Genomic DNA, 26229 nt, shown 5'->3' on the forward strand with positions numbered 1-26229 from the left:
GGGTTGCCCTGCCCCGTGCCTTTGTCATGGTGCATTTCCTCCCTAACAGTCCTTGCCTCTGGTGCTTTCTGATAATTACAAGTCTTTTGCTTTTGTCTGTATGCACAGCTCACAAATGCATAGCAATTACACAATACCTTTCAAAGAACTTACGAAAAGCTTGACACACTGCACCCTACGACGACTGGGTTGTAATATCTGTAAACATGTGTGTGCATGTCATTAGTATAATCAAAGAACGTACGGAAGGTCAACAGGACGCACCTACTGTAAATATGTATTGTAAATCTCTTACAACGGCAGCAGTGGTTGTGGCCCATTCATAGTTCTATTACATTCTCAAACACCGTCTGAAGTCACAATAGAAGAGATTTCAGTGAGTGTTAAGTGACACAAAACCATGTGTAGACACTTCACACATGCAGACATGCGACAAAAGATACACATCATGACAAGCTTTGCTGTCAGCGCAGACAATGACAGCAATGATTGAGGAGGTTTCAGACGTCCATAAAGATCTGCGGGGACTGACAGAGAGAAAGCCAGCCCTCAGACAACCTTGAGTCATGAACAAATACTAGAGTGCTTTTCAAAAAGAAAAAAAAAGTCCTCCTGTTTGTTTTTAGCAAAGTTGGCTAGAGTTTTAAACTATGTGGATCAGGCGACTTAAGGTCTTAAAATCCACAAATGTGATAGTAAAGAATGTGTAATTAAGCAAATTTCCTGTCTGCCTCAGGAAAACCCTCATGCATGCGGCTGAGATATGCAGTGAAAACTATTATGTTGATCTACAGAGGAGCAAAATCCCAAAAGCACAAGCAAAAGACTTGGCTTTGAGGAACGTGTTTCTGAATGTGTGGCTCGTGTGTACATCTGATATGGTCACCATCTTGACGAGATGTTGTTACATGAGTGACACAAATTGTTAGATCTCTGTAGATGGTGACTGATGACGCTTTGTGAGGCAAATCTCTTCATCTGTGCTTATTATCTGGGCTCCTTTAAAAATACTCTGTGATTGCCCTGCTTATCTGTAGATGACAGAAGTCTCACTTACTGTAATCATATCTGCACAGATGCAATAGCAGTCTCACTCAGGACAGTTATCAATTCTTAGTTTTTGTCTGGACCAGTGAGGACGGAAAACATACGACATTCCCAGTGATTATTTGATAGTTGAAAGAATTCTCAAACCATCTTAAAGCATGCAATATACGCCCGACTGACATACCATGTGCGCCTAACAACCCACAGCCATGTTTCCCTCTAAACACATTAAGGTTTTAAGCTAGTTAAGGTCATAAATAACAGCAACTTCTCTTACCTGGAAGGTCAACGCGTCTCCGTCATTACTTAATGCAGCAGCAACGTGTACCGTGTCTGTTTGAGTCCCCCGAGCACTTCAACAAGCTAGTAATCATGTAAGCCTGGAATTCTCACAAACAGCTCTATGACACACATCAAACACATCCACATCAAACCTGTGCTTCCAGTATTATGTAAAGCTCTACACTTTTACATTGTATACAAGCGAAACAGGTTTAAGGCTAAAGCGTGTAGCGGCTCATATTTCAAAACCTTCAGACGCTCAAAAACAAAAACAAAGCACGCCACAATTGCCCTGCTCTGACTTGAAATTTCATCCTCTACTGGCATGTATATATCTTTTTTAACCTGAACCCACACTGGTTTAATACTCTTTGCCTGTGTTTAATCCCTACAGCAGATTTGGTTTGAACATTTAAATACCACATAGGTTTTGAGGTCATTAAACAAGCTCATTTTACTCTCACCACGAACATCAGAATCCCGTCATTCTTTAAATGCAAATGTTACTTTTATAGAGCACATGTGCTGTGTGGAAGTTTGTGGACGTCTGCTGCTCATATAGTGCCACCAAGCTTTACAGGGATAGTCTAAAGCTTTTGAAGAGGAGGTGTATGAGGTACTTACCCATAGTCACTGTATTACCTACAGTAGATAGAGGTCAACATGCCCCCAAGTGTGGAGAAACAGGCAGAAGTACCACCACTGAAGCTCAGCAATGTTCTGCCGTGGACAGAGGAAGAAGCAAAATGTATTTTAGCCACCTAAAAAATCAATAGCAGTTTAGGTATAGGCTTTACTCAGAATATTTTCACCACATAACCTTGGGGTCAGACGGCCCTTTAGGACAGGAAACTGAAGCAATTATCTATGCTCTCCTCAAAGTCACCAAACTCCCTCAACAGAAAGAGTAATTTTATTTCGCAGAACACAGGAGTTGCTGTTCTACCCTTGCCATAATCGGTTAGTTTGTCTGTGTTATTGTGTCACCAAAGTCACACAATAACCGAAACTCGCCAACTGAGGCAGCGGTACACCAGGAGTTCTTGTGGTGGCTTTGAAGAGATAGAAACGGCTGTCTGACAGCAAGATAAAGCAGTGAAAATATTCTAACTATAGTGCACTTAAGCTCATAGTGATTTTTTTAGATGGCCATTTTTAGGTGGCTGAATCTGTTTTGCTGCTGCCACTGTACACAGCACACACTACATAGCTTAGCTTTGGTGGCGATGTTCGGTGTATCGGAGGATGCTCCTGTCTGCTTCTCCAAACTGGAGACATACCAACTGACATCTACTATAAGTGATACACTGACAATGGATAAGTACCTCATACCGCCGTACCCACAATAAAGCCTAACTATCACTTTAAGTGGTTCCTGGGCTGGCACACAGTCAATTGTCGAATGACATGTGAAGTGTCGCCAAACAGGAGCCATCCTTGCACGCAAGCAGTCGGCATGCTGTTACAGCCTTAATGACCTGATACTTAAACACAGACTATGAGGTTGGGCATTTCCTAAACAAACAAAGATTCTCTCCTCCTCTGCTCCTTTGGCTTCTCTTAAAGAATATTTCCCCCTCACAGAAAACGTGGGGATATGATAACAAATTATTGCATAAACTGAATTTCCATTAAAAAAAAGTCAAAGTCTGTTGAGTGACACAAGCTAGAAAACAACATGAATCACTATGGAAACACAACCCTCACAGAAGTGAAGAGTGACAAAGGGTGGCATTCAGGAGCTTAATCAGTTTGCCACAGCAAGCAGCACAGGGAGAGACAGTGTGGAGACAAACAGTCACACTCTGCTTCCTCCCTTCAAACACAGAGGCCACGAGAAGACCTCTTCACACCTTCCCTCACCCTGGCACATTGTTCATCTCTGTTGCAGAGCAGTAGATAAGGGAGCAGTGCTGTGCTCTATGGCCTGAACTAAGCTGGTAATTAGTTTATGGGATAATCTTGAAGGCCTAAAGTGGTATTTAGTTGGGTTGGTGAAGTCTTTTTTTAAGAAGTCCAAAAAACAGAAGGAATTCTGTGTCAAAATGGCTGTTTATTTACAGTAGGTCAAGTCCTACAGAAGTTTGAACAAAGACAAATTTGCAAAAGTTTGACTTAAAACATAAACCTTTTATGGGATTACACTGTAATTTTATTCTATAGTGGCCATGTATCAAAAATCAATTTTTGGTGTCCCATAATTTGAATTTTGGTGGTGACAAAACAATTTGTTTCAGATATAGGCCACACAAGAAGAACTAGCCTATGTCTTTAATTTCTGTTAACAATCATTTCTGTACTTAGTTGCTCAGGGCCGAGGACCTATTAATACAGCACTGTCACCGTGTGTGTGTCTGTTTATGTGCAGGATTAGCTCCAATGACACGAGACACTAGAAGAGACAATTCGGTTTTCAAACACAATGCAGTCTTTCAAGAGGACCTGAAATGTGGTGGAACTTGTGTACATGATTATTACCAGCCGAGACAACGTCATGACAGCTGGTATTGTTTTCACCTTGTGAGTGTGTGAGTGTGTGTGTGTGTGTGTGTGGTCATGGCAAGATGTGGTTCTGCGGAAACCATTGTAACAGGAACTACAACAGAAGGGAATCTGAGGATTTTGCCAGATGTCTGCCTGTTGTAGACAGATTTTATCACTGCGTCACAGCCAATGAAGATGCAAGCACAAAATTTTACAAGTGTGTAGTTAAGATCAAAATGAATGCCAGGTTCAAAGTACGGTTGAAGTCCAAGCAAGGAGTTCCCTTCCTCTGTATGCCCCTGGTCCACATTCGTTTTAGGTTGCAGATCACTGTATCACAGCTGAAGTGGTCTCTAGCCATTTCTCTTTATTCTTTAAATTTTTTATGTAATGGATTAAGTGAGTTGTGATGGGGCTACTGTTCTTATGTAGCTCTGCTTGTGTTTTAGTAGGCTATCAGAAGAAAATATATACAACCATATATCACTTTCAACTAAGGTTGGGTCGTAACCTAAAAGCCCCCTCCATCCATCCATCCATCCACACTATCACTAGGGCGTGGGTCTGTGGTGGTGGTGATAGCACTAGTTGTGAGCCTAAACAGTACCAACTGTGATTTATCTGACAGATAAACTGAAGTCTGCTAACTACGCAAAATGGTACCTTTTTTAGCGACCAAGTTTTTGGCACCATTTTGTATATCTGCCACAATCACCATGACTGATCAATATCTGATCCACTCACATCCGCTGCGCTAACTGCGTTTTTTTTTTTTTGTTTTTTTTTAATTCACTGATCTATAAATATCACAGGTCACAGCAGACGTGTCATAAAGTGAGAAAGCAGCATGGAGTAAGTTATCAATAATTTACAGAAACATTGCATGCAATAATTCGGCTGTCCTTTCCTCTCTCTGTTAGCTACCCCTCACTGCAATGTGCAATTCGGGGCGGTGCTTAATGTGGGTAGAGTCAAATGTTTAACTCCGCCCACGTTTAGCAAATTTGACTTACTCAATGGCACCACCTGAAGGTGGACGTCAATACTTAATGAAGTACAAAATCTTAAAGATATTTTTTGGGGGCATTTTTGCCTTTAATCGATAGGACAGACAAGTGTGAAAGGGGGAGAGAGAGAGAGAGTGAGTGACATGCAGCAAAGGGCCACAAGCCGGAGTTGAACCCGGGCCGCTGCGGCAACAGCCTTGTACATGTGGCGCCTGCTCTACCACCAAGCCACCGACGCCCCGATGAAGTACAAAATCATGAACACTGCAGCCATACTGCAGCCATATTACACTGGTATATTTGTAAAATAATCTGTAATAAATCATTGGCTGCGTGTCAAGAAATAAGGATACAATTGCAAATTGACCTCTTGGTTCTCTGTCGGAAGAGCAGAGCGCAGCATGTGTCAGCTGGAGGCTGCATTTGGGCTGTGAGATAGAGCCAGGTGGCTGAGAGTCAAGCCAGGGCCCGAGAGGCAGTCATAGCAGGTCGGAGGAGAGCCAAGGCCTGCAGAGCATGTTGGAGGCTCCACATCCAGGGGCGTGTTGACTCCTGCTATCCAACATGCTCTGCAGGCCCTGGCTCTCCTCTCACTTTCAGCAAGCCCCTCTGACCCAGGCTGTGCTTGGGTCTTCTGCCAGAGAACCAGAGCGAGAGTGGGAGGGCAGTAGAGTTCGTGCCCACGGCCCTATGCCGGCTCTTCGCCAGTGTCCACACAATATTACCCCTGGATGATGAGTTGTGGACTCTTCTCCATTTTTTCAGAGAATTCGTAGGTCGGGACCTGACAAGAAAAGTAGCGGGATCCATAATAATGCTTAAATTCATCAAAGTCAGTGCTCCCTAATGCTATTTTCCAAGCTACTGTGGTTATATTTCACCGACACCGACCTTACTGCACCCCGTGGTCCTTCCACCTCACTCCCGCATATGAGACTACTTAGCTGGGAAGAAAGCAAACAGCAGCTTTGAAGACGGACCTTCAGTTAGCGGTTGTAGCAACTCAAATTCAGCCGATGCAAATGCCAACTGCCCGCTGGATCTGCAAGCTTCTGTTTCTGTCATTACAAATGTCAGACCCAACACTCGCGCTGGCAACCAGCCTGCTGTGACCCCCAACGCTGGGTTACCTGATAAGCTATGGCTGATTTAGTGTTGCTACAACAAGTCCGTCTCCACCTGTCCAGATGTGCCAGCTGTTTTCTTCATGGCAGAAGTAGTCTCATAGGCTAAGAGTGAGTAGCAGCTAGCTAAACAGCAGCTACCGTTTCACAAATGCTAATGCAGGGAGGCGCTCACTGTTGACTCCACCCACATTGAGCATAACCCTGATCTACACACTGAAGTGATGAAGTGAGGGGCTTCACCTTCCTCTCTGTCACTCACTCTCTAAACACCCCCACACCCCGCCCCATCATCAATCACATGTTTCAACATCGTAATATGCCAATTTGCTGGACATCGCCCAACCATACAATCAACAATACATGTCCACCCAGAACAAATTCTTATGCCCATACGTAATTTTCTGTTTCTAGTTGAGACAGTGAACACACCTGTTGACACACTTAACTCCTCACATCTCACTATTCTTCTCATTGGTGGGAGGAAAAGAAAGAACTAACAACAGCCACCCATGAAGCTTCAGAGACTTCCATGCGCATAGTGACAAGTTGTGATAAATGCCATTTCATGATGCTTAAAAATAACAGCTGTTGTTCGATCCTGAGGATTAGCCTTCATCTCCAGAGGGCTCAGACGCAGAAAGTACTGAAGCCTCACCTCAGGGTGAGACCTGCCTGGTCTTGCAGCAAAGCACACCCCATTGTGAGCACTCTCACTCTCCCACGTGTCCTCTCCCACCCTTCCTTTTCAACACCAAAAACACAGTTTGTGAATGTCATTACTCAAGCTTTAGGTAGGACTAAAAGACAAGGAAAAAAGAAAGGAGCGATTTTCCTGTCACTTTGAAAAAAACGCATTTGGATCTTTCTTCAAACAGCCTCCACCTGTAGCTTAGTTTCTTCACAAACAAGATAGAAAGGGATGAGGAGTAATATTTTTACCTTAACATCTGTTTGTCTGGATGAAGAGTCTGAGCCAAGACTCCAATCCCATAAGTGTGTGTGACATTAGGAAGTATTATGCATAATCTGTGCAGATTTAAAATAAAATATGATTCCTGGCATATGGGGCAATAATGATACACAGTCAATGCATAATGACATTCTACCAAGATAAGTAAAAGTGAAATATTTCTGAAGCATCGGCTGTTAATTGCTGAAATTCTCTACATTAACCACATGTGGGAGAAAAAAAATCAGCAAAGGCAATTTATCTGGCGTGGTATCTACCGCATTTACAACCTCATCACATTTGTGAGAAACTCATCTGAAGTAAATTACTTATCAGCTTACTCATGATGAGCTGGCAATCATTGAGTTATGAAGCATCTGCTGCAACATGTCAAGAGACTCTGAGTCACTTCACCCAAGTGTACCCTTAAAGCCATTTCTTAAATATCATTACATGCAAAGCAAGCTCTGACAAGGGCTCACAACACATTATCAATCCGATAAGTACAACCCTCTTTTTTAAATTGAAATGTAATGAAGAAAATAGACCACTGATACTTCATTTATGAGTCATATGATTTCAATCAGTGAGAAAAGTCAACTAAAACACAATCAGGGTCATTCTAATATAAGAGTGACTGATGTTGGATAAAACTATTACAGCACTAAAGGAGGCATTTCATATGCTGTTCTGGAAACTGACTCCAATTTCAGCCTGTTTTAACCCAGTTAACCCTGAATCTGTTGAGTCAATGCTGTGGCTCAGAGCCAATGGCGCTTGAGGAGTCTCATCAGCTCAGTAGGTCTAAATTACTCTTGGGACAGGAAACATAGGAGCTGTACCTTGCATCACCCTGCGTGAATGATAGCCTCACTGCCGTCTAACACAGGCCCATGACAGGGGTACCCCTGTGAAAGTGTCAGGGCCTTGCTTCATTACCATTTCTGGAACGCCATGAATGAAAGTGTTTGTTCTGGTCTGCGCGCCCTATTGAAAGGGTCCATTAAAGAGTGTTTTAGGGGTTCCACTGTGTTGGGTCGGAAGTTTGGGAGCTGGTGTACAGAGGAAAGTGCCAGAACAAAGGAAAAAAAATGTTCTGAAGGACATGGTGGCCCGGATCAATCTGTATGCAGATGATACACTGCTTGACGTCTTTCTGCGTGTGAACAGGTGGGCCACATAAAGTGACAACATCAATCAGGTTAATAAATGTTTCAACACAGACACAGAACTTGTTGGCAGGTTGTGATTACACCCACAGTGGCTGGTCCCACATTCAGATCCAAGTATCAACTGAAGCCCGTTTACTGTAAGTCAGAGATTGCAACATCCCCCCTGGCAACTCTGCTGGCTAACAATTACCAAATACCGCACTTTCACACACAAGGGTACTGCTAGTAGCAGGGAATACATTAGACTGAATGTGTTCTGTTTTAATGAAAATCCAACATGCAGCTGTTGGTTAAAGAGTCAATACTGACAATACAGAGAAAAAAATACATTTCAAAAACAAGCTCATATAGAGACTGTGTCTTAGGTGTGTGTACACTTGGATACAAGCTTTCCCTTTTCCAGATCAGCAACAATGACCTTCAGCCTTAATTTAAAGGCAGAATTTGAAATTTCCCCCTTCTCTTGCAGTTCTCCTCCCCCTGTGCTAAGCCCCTCCTGACAGATGACCACAGGCACATGCACACGCTTCATACAGTAACCCAGTGTTTAGAAGAAGGAAGAAATTTAGCGCCCTTAAATGTGAAGCATACATGTGTGGCGCTCTCAGAGTATGGCAACCTTATACCAGGAGCGACTTCAGAGATTAGGTCAGAAGTACAGAGGAGCACACAGACGAGACGTAACAAACTTTGTTGAAAGACTTTTCAATACGTTTGCTGCCTCTAATAGTGCGTGTGCTTGAGTATACTTCCAACCTAATCTCTGAAGTTCTCTCCTGAAGTAACTCAGTGTTTTCCATACATTGATTAATTTAATCTTTTGTTATTGTAGAGTTGCGCACAGCATATTCACTCCGTCTCTTCTTGCCCCACTTTCTGTCTCTCTATTCATCAGACCACAAATGAGACAAGAATTAGCTAGCTTATCACCCCAAGGTCCCTCTGACTTGCTCCTGGCTGCTGTGGATTGCCCACACGAGAATAGAAATGAAAGTGAGGAAAGTAAACAAAAAACTTAAATCAAAACAGAGTGTAAACAAATGTGTAACATAAGGTAAGATTATCTTTTTAGCCACTGAGCTCTTTAACAGAAATGGTTAGAAATTGTTTGTGTTGTTGTTTAATAGTGCACAGTAAATATAATTTGTTTTTTTTTTTCAACATTAGATTGTGTTATTAATGTCCTAACTGGCTAACAATCGTCAAGACAGTCTACCGGCTTCCCTTTTTGAATGACAACTTCAGACTACTACCATCTGCTGGTGTGGAGTTATTTCCTCTCATGCAGGTGCCAAACATATGTGTTAGTTGGCCATCAGTTAGGATCTTTGAGGTGTATTCAGGTGCAACATTTTTGCCGAGACTTATGACATGTGAGGCAATGCAACAGTTGCTGCTAGTTCTTAAGTTAGTTATAACTTAAACTGGTTTAACTGTTTTACTAGACTTATGTTCACACAGTACTCATGTAGAATTTAAACAGATCCCTATGAGCCAATCAGAAAGCATTTCTGTATTTTTGTAAGCCTCGTTAGGGGTAAGATTATTATTATAGTTACCAGTCCTTCATTTTCAATGTGACAGAAATAAACTATGTTGTTGCACTTTAATGTGCAGATTTATTCCAGAAGAAAGTCAGAAACTCAAATCCCCTTAAAGCAGGTGTTTCAAGCTGCCTCACCTTTGTCTATTCAAAGAGTGTTTCAGAAAAGCAGAGAAATGCATGCTGTTTTGCCTGAACCTCTACATGGCCTGATGACAATGCAAATGTATGTGAACACCTGCTGTAAAGGTAGAACTGCATACAAGAGTCTTGTGTACTGTGAGTAAGGTTGTGACCCCACGAACACATTAAAGTTAGGGAGCGCAAGAGAGACAATAACAGACACAAAGCAAGAGGGGGGAGAAGAGAGTTTTGGGGGTTATATCTACGGCACAGGAGAGAGAAATCCATGGGAATTCATCTCATTAGCATATGAATCAAATTCCAGCAGCAGGAAAAGACAGACATTCAGTTCAGAGCTCATTGTTAGGAATACCAGCAGTGGATGAGCAAAATCATTGGGCTGAGTGCAAGGGTCAAAGTTAATCCTTCCATGGTGTGCTACAAAAGCAGAGCTAAGGATTTCAGAGGCCTGGGGAAAATATGATAAAGATAAAACAACATACCATGACACACTTTTAGAATTAAAACACGTGTGTGTACAACACTTTGCAACGTGCTCACCACTGGGGGGAAACCGAGCATTGAAAAGGCTGCTGCTTCTAGTGGTTATTTAAACAAAAACCTCTAATATTTTCAACATATGTTTTAATTTAATGCATGGCTACTGTCTTTTTTCATCAGTTTGATAATGCAATCATTGTATATGTCAGAAATGTCTACTTCTAGCCTCTAAAATGAGTTTATCATTTTCTTTGACTACGTTAACACCTTGATTTAAATGTGACTTGTATCCAGATTGCCCATATATATATATAGTGACAATCAGGATATTGCCTGCATTTTCAGAGACAAAACTGGCATGAAAATAAAACAAATATTTAAAACATGAAAAAAGTGATCACCAGGAAGAATACATTGCAGATGAGGGACACAACCCAGTAGTGTTAGCATCAGATGAGAGAGAGACAACCATGTGCAATGCAGCTACAGCATCAGGTAAAGAAGAGCCACTACTACCCTGCTGGTTTGGAGCAATCATGAGCTGTTATGTATTAACCACATGGTTGTTGTACGTGGACTGAATACACACTTGTGGTCAATGTGGTCACAATCAGTCCCTGACTTCTACTGGTCTGGCCGAGTGAATCACAGTCCAGCCTTAGTGTGTTTTGGGTGCATGTACTTTCATATGAGTGAACAGCACCTGATTGCACCCAAAATTTTCCCACCAAAATTAGTGTGTGTAGCATGTCTTTCTGTTTTGTTTTGTTTGTTTTTTTCTGGTGCATCATGTTTAACTTCACGACAGGTTGGAAAACAGGTTATTAAACAGTAGAAAGCAGCATGGAGGCCTGTGAAAATGTTACAGTGGTAATTTCTAGTTGTAATATCTCTTTCTCATTCAGTCTCTCTTTCAAAATCAGTGCAAACTAATTTGCAATGATGTTGAAGCACTGCTTGGGCTGAGACAGACGCTGTTTTGTGGTGGCATGTCATTGCATCTTGGCTAAAATTAGCCAGCTCATCTGTTTGTTGTATTTCTATCATTGCCTAACAGAGCCAATAGCCAATAAATATCTGTGACTACCAGGGCCACACCTGAAAGTTGGAGATTCGAACTGTCAGTCGGAGAGCCCTCAGTTGACTAAATTTGCTTCAAGTATTGCTTTTACAACTCACAGTAGCTTAAGAGAGACACAGTCTCTGGCTTTTGTTTGATACCTGTATTGGAAAAAAATGTGTTGCACATTTCCAAACCATCATTAGCTTGTTAACTAAGTGAATGCCACTGTCACACTGACCGTCCTGCTGAGCCCACTCAAATTTTACAATGTTATATGAAAAAGAATTGTCAAATATTTAAATTAAACAGCCAAATCTGATTCGACTGTCTGAGTTGGGTACAGCCCTAGTGACTACTGCAGAGTCTTTTGATCTGGGTGTGAATGCCGACTGTAACCTTGCCCATTGCTTTCATAAGCCAGATGGGTTTTTTGTGCAGTAAGAAAGGGGCTATAGTAAAACTATCTTTTTTTCTGACTGTTGGTCCAACAAAATAAGACATTTGAAGATGAAAGGGCTTTTTGTTATGTTACTGAGAATCAAGGAACACTGGAAATGCTACAGCGGAAGAAAACTAAAAGAGACATTCTTGGAGCCTACTATTTGTCTCTCATCGGTGGCAGGGACCTGTTGTAGCTCAAGTAGATCATCCCAGGCATAAAGCAGGGCAACATGTATGGACATGGAAACCATGTGTCATAGCCGAATTCTTCACTCCTGTCAAACTCAGACAACCTCTTATTATTATGGTCCCACACATGAGCCTGCTGTACAGTCAGCTTCAGACATGTCTCTTGTTGATCAAGAGACATGTCTTGATTTTGAACAAGCCTATCTAAAGTTCAGGTTCTCTACAGGTTCCAGGACCAAAACAAAACAAAGTTTGCAATGATCCACTCAGGAATCTGCAGGTGGTGACCACACGCAGAGGAGGATGTTTACTTCCTAGTCTGGCAACTGGGACATGCTGTCACTGTCAACAAGGCTATGTGCTGTATATGTCACAGCTTATTTCTGTATTTCTATCTCAAAGTGAGCGTTTGTCTCAAAAGAGGGGTCTAAACAGTGAGGGCACTGTTCAAAAGCAGGACTCCATATGAATGCCGTGAAGAGCATTTCAAGTGCCAGCAAACCATGTTCCTCACTTGCTCGGAGGAATGCAGCCTATTGTCAATTGAACTTGTACAAAGGCTCCTGCAAGTGCAGCACAGGGGGTAGAGGGAGGCTGAGGACAGCGTACGTGACCGCCCCCGGAGCCAGATCATCCCTCTTCTCTTGTGCTCGCTGGAGAAACTTCAGTTACTCCAATTCAGACAGGGTGCAAAGTTATTTGTGCCCCCTGTGTGAGGCGTTGATTTCACCAAACAGTTGTCGGCTGGAGCGGTCATGACCTTTGCTCTGGGTTGTTAGGAGCTGCCAGAGCTGAGAGGCAGAAAGCCAGACACCATGGTAACAAGACTGCTGCTATCTACGCCGGAAAGATTTACTGGGAATTTTAAAGACATTTCATACAAGTGTAATCCCTTGACGGGTGAAAGTTTTGATGCAAACAAATCTGTCAACAAATGTGAAAAGTCAGACAGGCTGATGACACAATCAGTTTCTGACAGTGACCCCTCTATTTTAAACCGCAGCGTTGATGGCGGCGAGTTCCTGTGTCAGTGACTCCTGTAAATATTTCACAAGCATTCCAACTGTGGATTGGCCGTCCTCGGTGGAGAGCAATAAATTTCCGCGCCAAATACACACATCGGTGCACAACCCTTAAAGTTTCTCTTTCATGGTCATCTTCTGATCAAAGCAAAGCAAGCACCATTAAATTATTGCGCAAGGAGTGGGGAAGGGATTCCTGCGTGTCCTTTTATGGCACAGAAGTAGGGAGTCGATGCACAAACTAATACTCACAGCAGAAAAGACCTTGAGAACGACACAGCAGAGCCACCTGCCATTCTTTGTCAGACATAAAGATTCTCCTTTAGATTCTTTTTATCCATTAGTTTCGTATCGGAGTGCTGGTTGATGATGGAACGCATGGTGCAGCTAAGCCAATTTTCGTTTCATCATTTCAACATGCGAAGTTTAATCATGATACTATGTTTCTGACAGCTGCTATCTTCTCAAGTACACAGGCTGCTGAATTTATTCATGTATGCAGTATTCTGAGATTATCTTCTTAAACAGTACTTAAACAGTTAATCCACATGAATGCTTTCTCCGAGGCTTTTGATATGTAAAATATGTGATTATTGTGCTTCTCTAGAAAAGCAAACACAATCACATTTTTTCATGCTTCGGGAATAAGAGATATATTTTGCAGACTTTGCCATCTAAAGCACTCTTTGCATTTTGTTTCCCCACATATAATTTTGTTGAACTGATGACAGTAATATATGAATGATTTGATGGTGAAATTGTAGCGTCTCAGTCAGAATATGTTCAATTACACTTAGTTGTTGTTTCTACTGCAATTAGAGTGCTTTGCACACGTGGAATAATTTAGCATCTTATGGCTTTTTAACAACTTGTAGCTTTTGCAGGGATGAGAAACCTTTATTGCTTTATACTAAATGATTGTGTTGTGTTTTCGTCTCCCTTCCTATACTTTCTAATTGAGGGAATCCCCTACTGTGTCTGCCTCGTCGATAAAGTTCCAACGCAGAGATCCAAGAAGCTCTCAGAATTTGATAACCGCAAATGCACACATTTAACCATCTGAATTCCCTCTGGAAGTCATATGCAATCGAGACGGTCTTATCTGACAACTAAATTAGATTATTAGGTTATATTCCTTCATGCAGTGGCTGCATGTTGACAGCACATTGTTGTCGACTACATAAGTGACTGGCATGGAGTTTTACTCTTCCCAGAGCGTCCCTGATTAAGTGGCTGAGAAACTCACCCACTGCCTGGTAATGCTCTTATACTGCACTAGCTGCTCCTGATGGATAACAATGAGCTGCTCAGATGCTGACAGCAGCTAAATATACTCTATTCTGTCACGACACATTTGGCTGCATTTCAAATTCATTCAATGCCTTATGCAGCAACAAAATGCTGCATACATATGCTACATACAACATTTCATAATCACATATTAATAGTATAATATTTATTTCACAAAGATTCAAGTTCTGGGAGTGTTTGTTTATGACTTCTGTAAAGCCAGTGTTTTCCCTAGAACTGCAATATAGTCAATACAGTAAAACTCCTCCGACAGGCTCCAATTATGCAATTACAGGGGTTGCTGAGAGGCTATTATCTCTCTTTTTCTCTGAGAGCCAAAGTAGGGAGGTGGAGACAGCATGCCTGGCATGTGGCAACACATGCTGGACATACCTGTCCCAGGGTGACGGTGTGTACAACCTCTGAAAAAACAGCAAGAAGTGATTTACTGAAAAACACTTTTACATTTATGTTCTCTCATTGTTGCCACCGGGGAGCCATTTGCCTTGGAAAGTTTTGATTTCTATTTCACGGTGTCAAAGCATTATGACATTTTCAGCGTGAATCCCTTGTCAGTTTGCATTCAATTGCTTGCTTCCTAAGAAGTGCACTCAGAAAAAAACACTCACCATCTGACATTTAGAATTTATCATCCTTTCTCTGCCTCTAATAAACCAGAAAATGTCGGTGAGCCATGGATTTGGAAGGTTCAATTCGTATTTGTATAGAACGCTTTAGTAAAAACAACCTGCACAATACAGTATTTCTTAGAGAGAGAAGAAGAATATTTAAATCTTTAAACTGAAGAAAGCAGAGCCAGACGTGTCAGTGTGTTTAAGTGAACAGATGGGTCCAAGCAGAGCTGCAATGATCAACACTTTTACAGCAAACATGCAAATAAAGGAACACTGCATATCCAGTTGATCAACATAAGTCCTCCAGGCCTTTAGGGGGAGCACTAAGTGGGACAGCTTGATTTATCAACCCAAGAGAGGGAGACCAGACGAGACAGTTTAGGTTTTTGAGGCAGGAAGAAAAATGGAGTTTACTTAGCTAGCGATGTCTATACACATCTGTTTCTCCTTTATAATACTGTAAAACACTAATGCCAAATGTAAAACGAGAATACCTGCCTTCTTATGTCGCCTCTTAACTCAACTTTTCTTCCTGCTTCAAAAACTGCAAAAAATGCACCAAAGATACTCTATAAGAAAAAGATAACACATTACAAACTGCGCCAGTGGTATGCAATGGTATAGACTTCCAGACACCTAAGTGGGTGTGGTCATCTCTCCTTGGCATCCCCTCACCTTGTTTGGAAGTGAAGTAAACTTCGTGTGGATAGATGACATCAAATCCAAAACAATACAACACTACATACAATACAAGTTTGATATTTGCTCTTTATTTTACAGCTTTTTATCTGCTATCTTAATGTCTGATACCAGACAACAGAGACGCATCTCGAACACAATTAGTTTTGTCCTGATTTTCTGTCTAAAAAAAAAAAGAAGATATTTTAGTGTCAGAATGTTTGGAAGGGTTGGGGCTTGTGAAAAATGGGTACGATATTTACATCAGTCACTATGGGGTAAAGGTAACGGCCATAATCTGTACTTATGTTTACTTTTCGCATTGGGATGAATGGACTCAGGGCTGCTGCTAGTCCTCTAAGGTGGCGGGGCAGTGGCAAAACCCACATGTCAGATATACTACATGGTTTGATAGGTAAGAAATCAGGCCCTTCCGCTTAGCGCTCCCCCTAGAGGCCTGGGGGAGCAAGGATCCCAGGATTCCCCCTGAAGGTGTGTTGTGTTGACAATTGGCTTTTTGCAGCACGTTTCCATTGTTGTATTTCTTTTGGATTTTCATATGTGTTTTTGTGTTGATATCATTTCTAAAGCTGCAGCACATTTCTCTGAATAAAAATGTTTTGGGCCAGTGTCATGTGTTCCTTGTCGGCCACCAAAGTTTTCTGACCTTTTACGGACAAAAATTGTGATTGCTTGATTGATTATTATCATGATTAACTAATCAACTGATTAACTGCAGGAAAGATACTTAAAATATCCTGTTTTATTCAACCAGCACGCCCAGAATACAAAGATATTCCTTTTACTATGATTCACATTTAAGAAGATTGAACTGAAATGATAACTTATCAATTAAAGTTGTTGCCTATTACTTTCCTGTCAATCAATTAATCAACAATTGATGCCATAGACTGTTATCATATGTACAGTTTAGCATTTATCTCAAAGTGCAGCTGAGGCTTATGGGAATTCTGCGATAGGTTTTAAAGGCATTCTCTCATGACGTCTTAGACCTGTGGAAATGTCTTGTTTGTGTTACCGCATGGCCAACGGACAGCTGACTGAGCCAGGGTCATTTAAGACCACATGACCCTGTACATGTGAAGGGGGTAGAATCTGAGCGAGATGACACCACGGCTGAACGAACAACTGGAAGTTTTTCAAACTTTAAATTAAAAGCTGACCTGTTTCTCATGTAACACCATGTTGTACTGTACAACAGATTTATTGAAAGCTTGGCCCGAGCATCACCACAGGGAGCGAGGATCCCAGGAGTCCCCAATTACCGCATTTCAGTCAAGTTGGGTCACACAAAGAGAGAGAGACTCGACCCATTTCGCTATGACAAAGCTGCACAGGAGTGAATGGGCCAGCTTCACAGGGATGAGCGTCGCCAAAGCTCTGGGCAACTCACCCGTCACCTCTCCTCTTCACTTTCTGAGTGGCCAGACAGAGGGACAGACTCAGAGAGAGCTGATCTCACTGTGAGCCATTTGCATTCATGTTAGGCAGTCTGACTTTTAAAAGAGGTAGAAAGCAAGCAAGCGAGTGGGTTTAACATGACTGTAAAGCGATATCACCCACATTAATGTAAATCTCTAACAATCACAAAACTCCGAAACACTGCCAATGAAAATCCCCAACTCTAATTAACACTTTAATTAAATCTGCTGTAGGAAATGTAGTGATAAATGTTGCCCAGCAGGAGGGATAGGGAAAAGACAGAACATCTCAATTGCAATCAGCATGGCCTGCAAGAGTGTGATACAAACTCTGTATGTTCCTCACTTTCATTTCCCTTGACAAACCATGTGCCACAAAATCCAATAATGAAAAAGTGAAAACGTGAATTAACTTTGAAGTTCATTTTGGTTAGGGAGCAGCAGGAATAGCTACATTATGGTGGTTACAGGAATAAAGGTAAACATAAAGCACACTAAAGAGATCACAAATTATTATAAGACAGTGCTGCAATATTTGCTAATGAATATTAAAGTAGTTTCAAATCAGGATAAAATGGCAATTTTCTCAAAAATCTGTTCTTCTTCACTGCTCTAAAACAGTACCCTACACAGCAAATTGTGCTGTGTATCAACTGGCATCTACGGTTTTAGAGCAGTGAAGAAGAATTGATTTCCAACAGGGTGTCTACAGATATAACCAAGTTAAATTTAGGACTTTTTAAGACATTTTTAATACCTCCCTATATGAAACATAAGACCAAACCTACAATGGAATACACATGACATATATCTGTGTGTAAATAGTCTTTCCCAGTGAACACACTGATGTCATTTCAAAATGAACAGTAAGGAAAAATGATTGGGTGAGTTTAGGTTTAATGTGCTTAATGTAAAAAGAAAACAAAATCTCATCGCTGTCATAAATGCTATTTATTATTGCAATTCTTCGGTCTGTCTAATGATGTAAACAGTCATGAATTTAAGACAATTTAAGACTTTTTAAGGCCTTATGTTTAAAAAAAAAACTTTATTTAAGACTTTTTATGGACCTGTAGACACCCTGTCCAATAAATAATGTAATGTTAGCCATAAGCAAAACGTCAGATTAGATCATATAAGAAAATACTGTGGCGTTCATTCTCTGTATCTATTTGTTCATGTATTATTAACGGTTTCACCTGACTATGCTTTACAAGTATGACAGCAATCCTTTCGCATCCACACAGGGTAGCATACAGCTGCAGATGCGCAACTTCATGTATCAAAATCTGTATATTGCTGTATATATGTTTTGCTATATTATTGATAACATCTTCATTATTAATGTAATGGGAGAATGTTTCTGGCACAGTTGCAGGTACAGTCAGGGTGAAAAAACCCTTTGAATAACTTTGCACATAAACATGCCTGATATCCAGAGGGAGGGAGAAGCTTATAGAGTAGTGAAGAAGTACTGCATTTCCAGCACAGACGAGACAAAGTCAGCACTTGTTCAGACTTTCTGCTTCACTCTTTTTTTATATTTAATCCACTGTACAATTGTCCAATAACCTGCATGGGCACAGGTTGAGTGCTGGTTGTTTTGTCTCTGAGCTCCACAGGGATCACACAGCCCACAGCAAAGGCTTTACCTGCTCCTGATTTCAACTGATAAACTTTCAGCTTGCAGTGATGGTTTGATGGAGTGTACTGGCTTTACAAGTTCTGACTGTATGCTGGCATCCCAATTGCTCACCATCTACCTCTGTGTCTGTGCTGAATAGCTTTTCTGTCTCAAACCTGAATAAAGCAACATTGTCTAGAAGTTCATTTAGTTGTGCAGCTTACCCATAAGACGAGCAGCTGGGGTGATGACAAGAGTCCTTTTCCACCTATGGAGGTTTCCTCTTCAGTCCCCTCAGGAGACGCTCGTCGTGTCCAAAATAAAGTGATGGTAACTTTCAGTCCTCACAACTCCTGCAGGAGGAACACTCTGCAACAAGTTAATGAGGTAGTTTTTAACCCTCAGTCGCCCAACGTGAGAGACTCTTTGACTGACGGCCAAAAGTGCGCAGTCAACAACTGCAACTATGACTCAAGTCTCCACAAGGTCGTCTCTCTATTTTGGAAGCGACAGAGGTCAAAGGACAAGCAGTGACTCTGAAGACGGTGCGCCTGGAATGGCTGCTGTCATGCACTATAACCGGCCGGCACCCATAGGCTTTGAGTCAAATATGTGCGTACACAAAACACGGGGAAATATTTCACTGCGCGTGTACGTGCGCGCGCGTGCGGAGTGTCAATCAAGGGGAAGGCGCGAGAGCGGCGTCATCACTTTCCCCCTCTGTTCACAATAACTGCGCACAGTGCTGCTGCTCATATAAAAGAAGCACAGTTGAGCCTCCTTATTAATGTCTGCTACATCTGCTATTCGTGATTTCAAAGGTCACTCACTGCTCATTCATGCACGTGATTACAAAGGAGGATGGATGTCTGCTGAGTGGGCTTTCCCTCTCCCATCTTCCACTGTAATTTGCCTGCCCACATGTAAAGGTGTTACAGCTAAGTATAATTTAATGCACAAGTAATACTGTACAATAGGATAACTCACATGGGCACTTAAAGAGTAAGAGAAAATACCTGAAACTCTGCCAGTGTTTGTACAGACTGGCACACCCATCTGAGTTCACTGCAGCTCAGTGAGTCAACACAAACAATTAAGACTATACTGTAAGAAAGAGAAATGTATTGTGTGTTTTACTGTCCTAGAATTGAAATGTTCTGTCATCTGAAGTGCTTCTTCACCTGTCTGAAGGCATGTGAAGTGCAGGTATGTGGAGAGAGAGCATTCTTGACAGTAATTACACATGTAGCTGACATAATAAGGCACCGTGTTCAGATGCTCTTGGCTATTAAGTCAAGAAAATTTTAAATTAATGATCCAACTGAGCACATCAGCAGGGTAAGCTGAGACCAGCCTCCAGATGACGAGGGGATTTCAGTATAAGAGTAGTGATGAAACAAACAGTGAATTAATAATAAGAATTGATAAATCATTTCATTCTTTTTTGTAAAGGTAAGAAGAAGAAATAGAAGAAGAAGATATACTGAAAACATACACATGCACAAACAGGACATATACATGCATTGTATGGAGAGGTGTCAGAGCAGGGGGCTGCCCATGCACCCTGAGCAATTGGGGCTTCAGTGCCTTGCTTAAGGGAACCTCAGCAGAGTCCAGGAAGTGAATTGCCACCTCTCCAGCTACCAGTCCACACTCCATTCTTGGCTCAGACGGGGACTTGAATCGGTTACCCTTTGGTTCCCAACCCAAGTCCCTATGGACTGAGCTACTGCCACCTCAAATATGAGAATTCACTGAATTTTCTCTTCTATGATAGTAAACTGAATAACTTTAGGAGTTTTTGTTAGACAGCACAAGCAGCTGAAATGTATTTGGGCTTTAGAAAATTGCTGTTTCCCCCACTATTTTTTGACATTTTGTAGATAATTAATTGATTCATTTAAAAATTATTGTCCGATCAATCGCTAATGAAAGTAGTTATTTATTGCACGCCTATCTCTGACATTTATTGAATATAATAGAGTGTTCCAGTAAACCCGAACTCCGTTAGCGCTTTTAGCACTTCCAGTTCTCTCATCTAAAAGTCAATACGTTTTTTGAATGGGATTTTGGTAAAATGCCTCAAATAAGGTCTGTGGTTAACAAAAGCTTAAGCCAGTTTCAGGTTTTGTTCTACAACATAAAACACATCAATAAATACCCTACTTGTGAATGCTGAAGCTTTTACGTGTCGTAAAAAAGGCGGTTGCTAACAAGTTGCTCAATACAAACAAACCCTGTCGGGGACATTAAACATCATCAACCCCGAACAGGCGAGAGTTCTGGCAGTCCGCCATTACAGCTTCTTATTTAGCTCAAACAGTCCAATTTCCCCATTATACAATGTTTTTAAAATAAAGCGGCTGAAATCAGTTGAAAGCTTAGTGGCGGTGATGTCAAGAGTCATGCGACGTGGAGTAGTCATGTAGTCTGTTAAAGCCTAAAGTTAGCTTTTTACTTCTGGCGTTCGCATTTAAGCTTCAAATGCGGTATGAAAGGTGTTCATATGTGAAGATTATCTCGCTGAACAAAACCTGTAAGTATCATAAACTTGTGTTAGCCACAGAGCTTATTTTCTGACATAATCCAAAACGCAATGCAAAAATCTCATTCACTTTCTCTTCTGGGAACCAGCGCGATGCTAAACTTCCGGGGTTTGACGTCAGCCCTGGCACACTCTATAGGAAGATTAGGAAGTTTTGACACCCAGAGAGCACTAAAATGAGAATTTCTAATCTTATTAACACAAGTTAAAGCTCCAGTGTGTAGGATTTAGGAGGATATACTGACAGAAAATGAATATTATATAAGTATGTTCTTTTTTTTTTTTTTTACTGTTTAATCACCTGAAAATAATAATTGTGTTTTCCTTTACCTTAGAATGAGCTGTCTATATCTACACGAGGTCTGCTTTGTTTCACCATCGTATTTCTACAGTAGCCCAGAACAGACAAACCAAACACTGGCTCTAGACAGGGCCTTTTGCATTTTAACGCCAGCCACCGTAGTTAGCAGCCCCTCAGTGAGCAGCATGGAAAACCATTTTTTTTTTTAACATGATACTGCTTTATTCAGTGTTTTTACCAGTTTAAGTCACTGTGTCAGTTTGTTTAGGAGAGGAGGAGATCTCTGTGGATAATTCAGCTCCTGGCAAAAAACCTTCCAATGAACAATGAACACTGAAGGAATTCTAACCGGGAGAAGTTTCAGCTGGTTGCAATCTGCATTCTTCACCAGTAGGTGCCACTAAATCCCCCTAAACCTGACTGATGCTGCATAAAACCTTTTGGAAAAGGGTGGCATTATAAAGCAGACTGAGTACACAGTTCTGTGGTGAGACAAATTCAAGACCTAACTAACTAAACTGATAACTGGAAATCAAATGTAAAAAAAGTTTCAGAAATGTAAAGGATGACCTGTAGAATCCGAAATCAAGAACAGTTTTTTTTTAAATGGTGAGATATAGTCTTTTTGTGTGTGTGTGTGTGTGTGTGTGTGTGTGTGTGTGTGTGTGTGTGTGTGTGCGCGCGCGCGCGTAGATATATAGAGATATGTATGTCTGTACTGTATATGCATGTGTGTATGTGTATAAATGCTGTATATGTATTTGTGTTTGTGTCAGACCAGTCTACTGCATTTTTATTTCTATATATTGTTACTATTATGTATTTATTTTCTCTACTTTACTATCATTATTTTCTTCTCGCCATACAGTAAAATATGTAAAGATCTTAGGAATGCTGTTAGCAATGGCATCATATATAAGCAAATTTAAGTCTACATTTACTCCTGCACTCCTGCAGTAAAGTATATCTATTAAAAAGCAAAGTAATTCAATGACATTTATCCATGGTGTGCCCCTGATTATTCAGCTTCACTTTATTCATCACACACAGTACATTTACCTTATTTTCTCATGGACATCCTGACAACACAGATCGAGCACTTCATTCCATGCACAGTATGTTTTAGTTGACACTGACTTTGTAATCAAAGGATGTAAATCACACAGTCAAGGATGCGCTGCCTCTCCTGTAAACCAAAGTGTAAAAATAGACTTTTGTTGACAAGTGCTCTTAGTTGGACTATAAATTTGAGATAGCAATTTCCAGGCATAGATCAGCATTCAAGGTTAATGTTAGGCTTTTAAAAACGCTCTTGAGGCGAGGCTCTTCAATCTACTGGTACTTTTTGTACAGCATAACTGCCACAAAACAAGTGCTTCAATTTTAGATCAGTTAATCCAAAGAAATGTTTGCAATTCAATCTTATAAAAACCTTGATGCAATCAAACACGGACAAGTTTACTCCCATCACAACACATTTAGACCATAGATGAAGCTTTTCACTCTGAAGTTCTCCATGCCATGCTCCACTCCCACAAGGTCCAAACTTAATTGTAAGGCTATAGAGAAGAAGCTTACATTCCAATTACCACTCGAACTGGCAGCGAACACTGTGTCCTGAACCTTGACATTACCCTCTATAGAGAGAGACACCAGAGAACAGCTTGAAGATCACACATTTTCACCCATTATAAGGCCATTGTGCTGCGCTGACCTGTAATCTTGACCTCAAAGTTGTGTTTCTCTCCAGCTCAAAGCACTTCACTGCCTATAAGTGAAATCTATAGATTCCCCTACACGTTCAAGTCGCAGTACGTATAAAAAGAAGTAACTCTACAGAAAAATAGTGTTTTGCCAAAACTGAAAACTCTTTATTCAAGTGTTAAGCCTGGCATGTCATAGAAATTTTTTTTTTTTATCAATATATACAGTCCCAAAGGTAGTTCACATTGACCTCTGCCCTGTATTTTTTGAGCTACACAGAAAAACATGTAAAATATGTTTGACAGAGGAAGGAGACAATCTAGTTGCCATAGTAATGTATGTATAATTTTTTTTGGTGGCAGGTCTCTCCTCCTGTGGTATAACGATGCCCCCTAGTGACATCTCTGATGGCCTTGCACACCAGGGAAGTATACACACAATCCAGGAGAAGTATTTTCACAGTCTTACTCCAGCAAGTTTGAAATAATTTAACAAGCTTCCATTGCAATTTTAGTAAACCCTAGACACGTTCAAGCATCACATGTTGATGTCATCTGATTTTAGAGATGCTGGGCAATGTGAGTTCACTGGTAAATCTACATAAAGGTTATGATTTATGTCCAGATTTGATGTGCACTATTAACATCTATATCACAGTCTCAGTCTCATGCAGTAGATGTACAGTGCTTCTTTTTTCAGTGCATCTGAGCATGAATAATAATGTCTACCAGCTGCAGCACTACTGCTTCTCCCACTGCTCGTTGTTGTTGTTCTTGGTTGAATGAAAAAGACCTGTGTGGATTTTTCAACTGATTAAGCAAGAAATCCTCTGCTGGTGTTTCTGCTGCTGAGTCTGTTGTGCATATATTTTATTTATTGGAGTCAAACACTGGAGGGAGCTTCTGAGCCCATTTCCCTGATGTTTCAATACTGCTGTCTTTTTAGTTCTTTCAGCCATCCAGGTAGTGTTTTCACCCCCAACAAAAGATTATCAAATCACCAAATCTACTGACCTTGTAGGTAAGAAAAATTTCACAGCTCATCCGACATAAGTCTTCAACATGGTGTTGCAGGTGGTTCAAAGGACTGGTGGCTCCCTGGTGACCTATTGGCAGAGGTGGTGACTCTAGTCACATGACTTGGACTTGAGTCGGACTCGAATCACAAATCTGACTTTAAACTCAACTTGACAAAATCACAAAAGATTTGCAACTCAACTTGGACTTTCACATCAATGACTCATGACTTCTCTAAGCTTGAGCCTTTTTTTTTTTTTACTTGAAAATACTTGATACCTTCCAGAGCCACAAAACTTCCAGGTGTTTCATCAGTTACTTATAAGTCAAGGCTAATATTGACCAAACTCAAAATTCAGGACTTCTGTCTTGACTTGGAACTTGACTTGGGATTTGAGTGCAGAGACTTACCTGTGATTTGCAAAACAATGACATAGACCCACCTCTGTTAAATGGTCTAAGACCTCACTGTACATGCCATCTTATTAAACTTGTGACACCCTTAATGACCCCCAATTAACTTTTCAATGTCTCCGCTCCGGCGATAGTTGTGGCCGGAGATATTATGTTTCTGGGTTGTCTGTCCATCTGTCCATCTGTCCATCCGTCCATATGTCCCAGTTCTTTCAAACCTGATTTTTTAAGAATACCTTGAGAGATTTTTTCTTCAAATTTGGCACAAACGTCCACTTGTACTCAACAATAAATTGATTCGAGTTTGGTGGTCATAGGTCAAAGGTCAAGGTCACTGTGACCTCGTCTGTCTTATTATTGTAAACATGATATCTCAAGAACACCTTCAATTTCTTTAACTCGGGCACAAACGTTCACTTGGACTCAACAATGAACTGATTAGATTTTAGTTGTTGAAGATCAAAGGTCACTGTGACCTTGCATCTGTCTCATTTTCATGAACGCAATACCTCATATAGGTCCTTGAGGGAGTTTCCTCAGATTTGACACAAACATCCGACTGGACTCAAGAATGAATGCTTAGAATTTGGTGGTCAAAGGTCAAGGTCACTGTGACCCCGCAAAACATGTCTTTGACATAACTCAAGAATTTATATGTAATTAGGACAAAATTTCACACAAATGTCTGACAGAATAATGATGAAGTGAGGACATTTTATATCCAAAAGGTCAAAGGTCAGCTTCACTGTGCCATTATAATGTTCTGCAAAAACACTTTGCTATTCATTACTTAATGTCATAACTTAGGAATTGTACTGTGCAACCTGACTGGTGCACGGAGGCATACAGCCACGAGGTAGTAATTCTAGTTTCTTTCTCCATAATATTTTAGCCTGACAGGAAAAAAAATTATGGTACTTCATTTGGAACCTTCCTCAAATTGTGGCATTGACCTTCAGGCACATGGAAGAAATCTGCAGCCCTGGAGGTGGCAACATTCAGATAATTGTTAAGGAAGGTGAATAAATCTGACTGCAAAGGAGAGAAAGGGGAGGATGGACAAAACACTGAATAAAATATTTTTTCTTTTCAATTTTAAGTGTTAGGGACACATTTGAGGCCAGTTCTTTTAAGAAAACATTTGTATGTGTTTTAAAAATTCTTGTTGCCTATGTGTAAATGGCTGATACAGGCACCTTTATCAAATGATCAGTATCAGTATTGGTGCAATAAAAATGTTAAAAGTGAGTGCAAGTTTTGACTGATCCTCTAGATGACAGACATCTGGCTGAAACACAAATTAAATTAAAACTAGAATCACAGACTATAGGATTCACACCTTAAGAGGTTTCTTTAGCCATATAACATTTGAAGTGAAATTCTGCATTGCTGTCTGCTTTTGAATGATAGTTGTTTTGCCGTTGCAAGGATATAATTCAAAATGTGAATATTAGCAGCCCTTCAAGGATTATCCATAGTACAAGGCTGAACTACCGCGCACTGTATGAAATTATCCAATTTTGAGTTTCTTTGTATTGTGGGCCAGCATGTGGGCGCATCGACCTGAAGATGTCAGGGATCTTTCTCTGCATGCATTCCTTTCAGTAAAGTTTTTTAAGATCTGCCTGCC

At 40.9% G+C, this 26229-nt stretch overlaps 1 protein-coding gene across 4 annotated transcripts in view; it reads right to left on the reverse strand.

Moving 5' to 3' along the window:
- The window catches only part of LOC125891701 (neural cell adhesion molecule L1-like protein), a 72259-nt gene extending 53061 nt beyond the window's left edge, over positions 1-19198 (reverse strand). For 2 of the 4 annotated variants that reach the window (XM_049581141.1, XM_049581137.1), the window contains exon 1: positions 18844-19198. The gene's annotated coding sequence lies outside the window, so the exon portion shown is untranslated. Of the gene's footprint in view, positions 1-1324; positions 1469-1953; positions 1971-18843 lie in introns of those variants that run through there. The other 2 variants (XM_049581140.1, XM_049581138.1) reach the window with 2 other exon arrangements.
- Between the last annotated feature and the right edge of the window lie 7031 nt (positions 19199-26229).

The sequence above is a fragment of the Epinephelus fuscoguttatus genome, linkage group LG7, assembly GCF_011397635.1.
Source record: "Epinephelus fuscoguttatus linkage group LG7, E.fuscoguttatus.final_Chr_v1".
NCBI lineage: Eukaryota > Metazoa > Chordata > Actinopteri > Perciformes > Serranidae > Epinephelus > Epinephelus fuscoguttatus.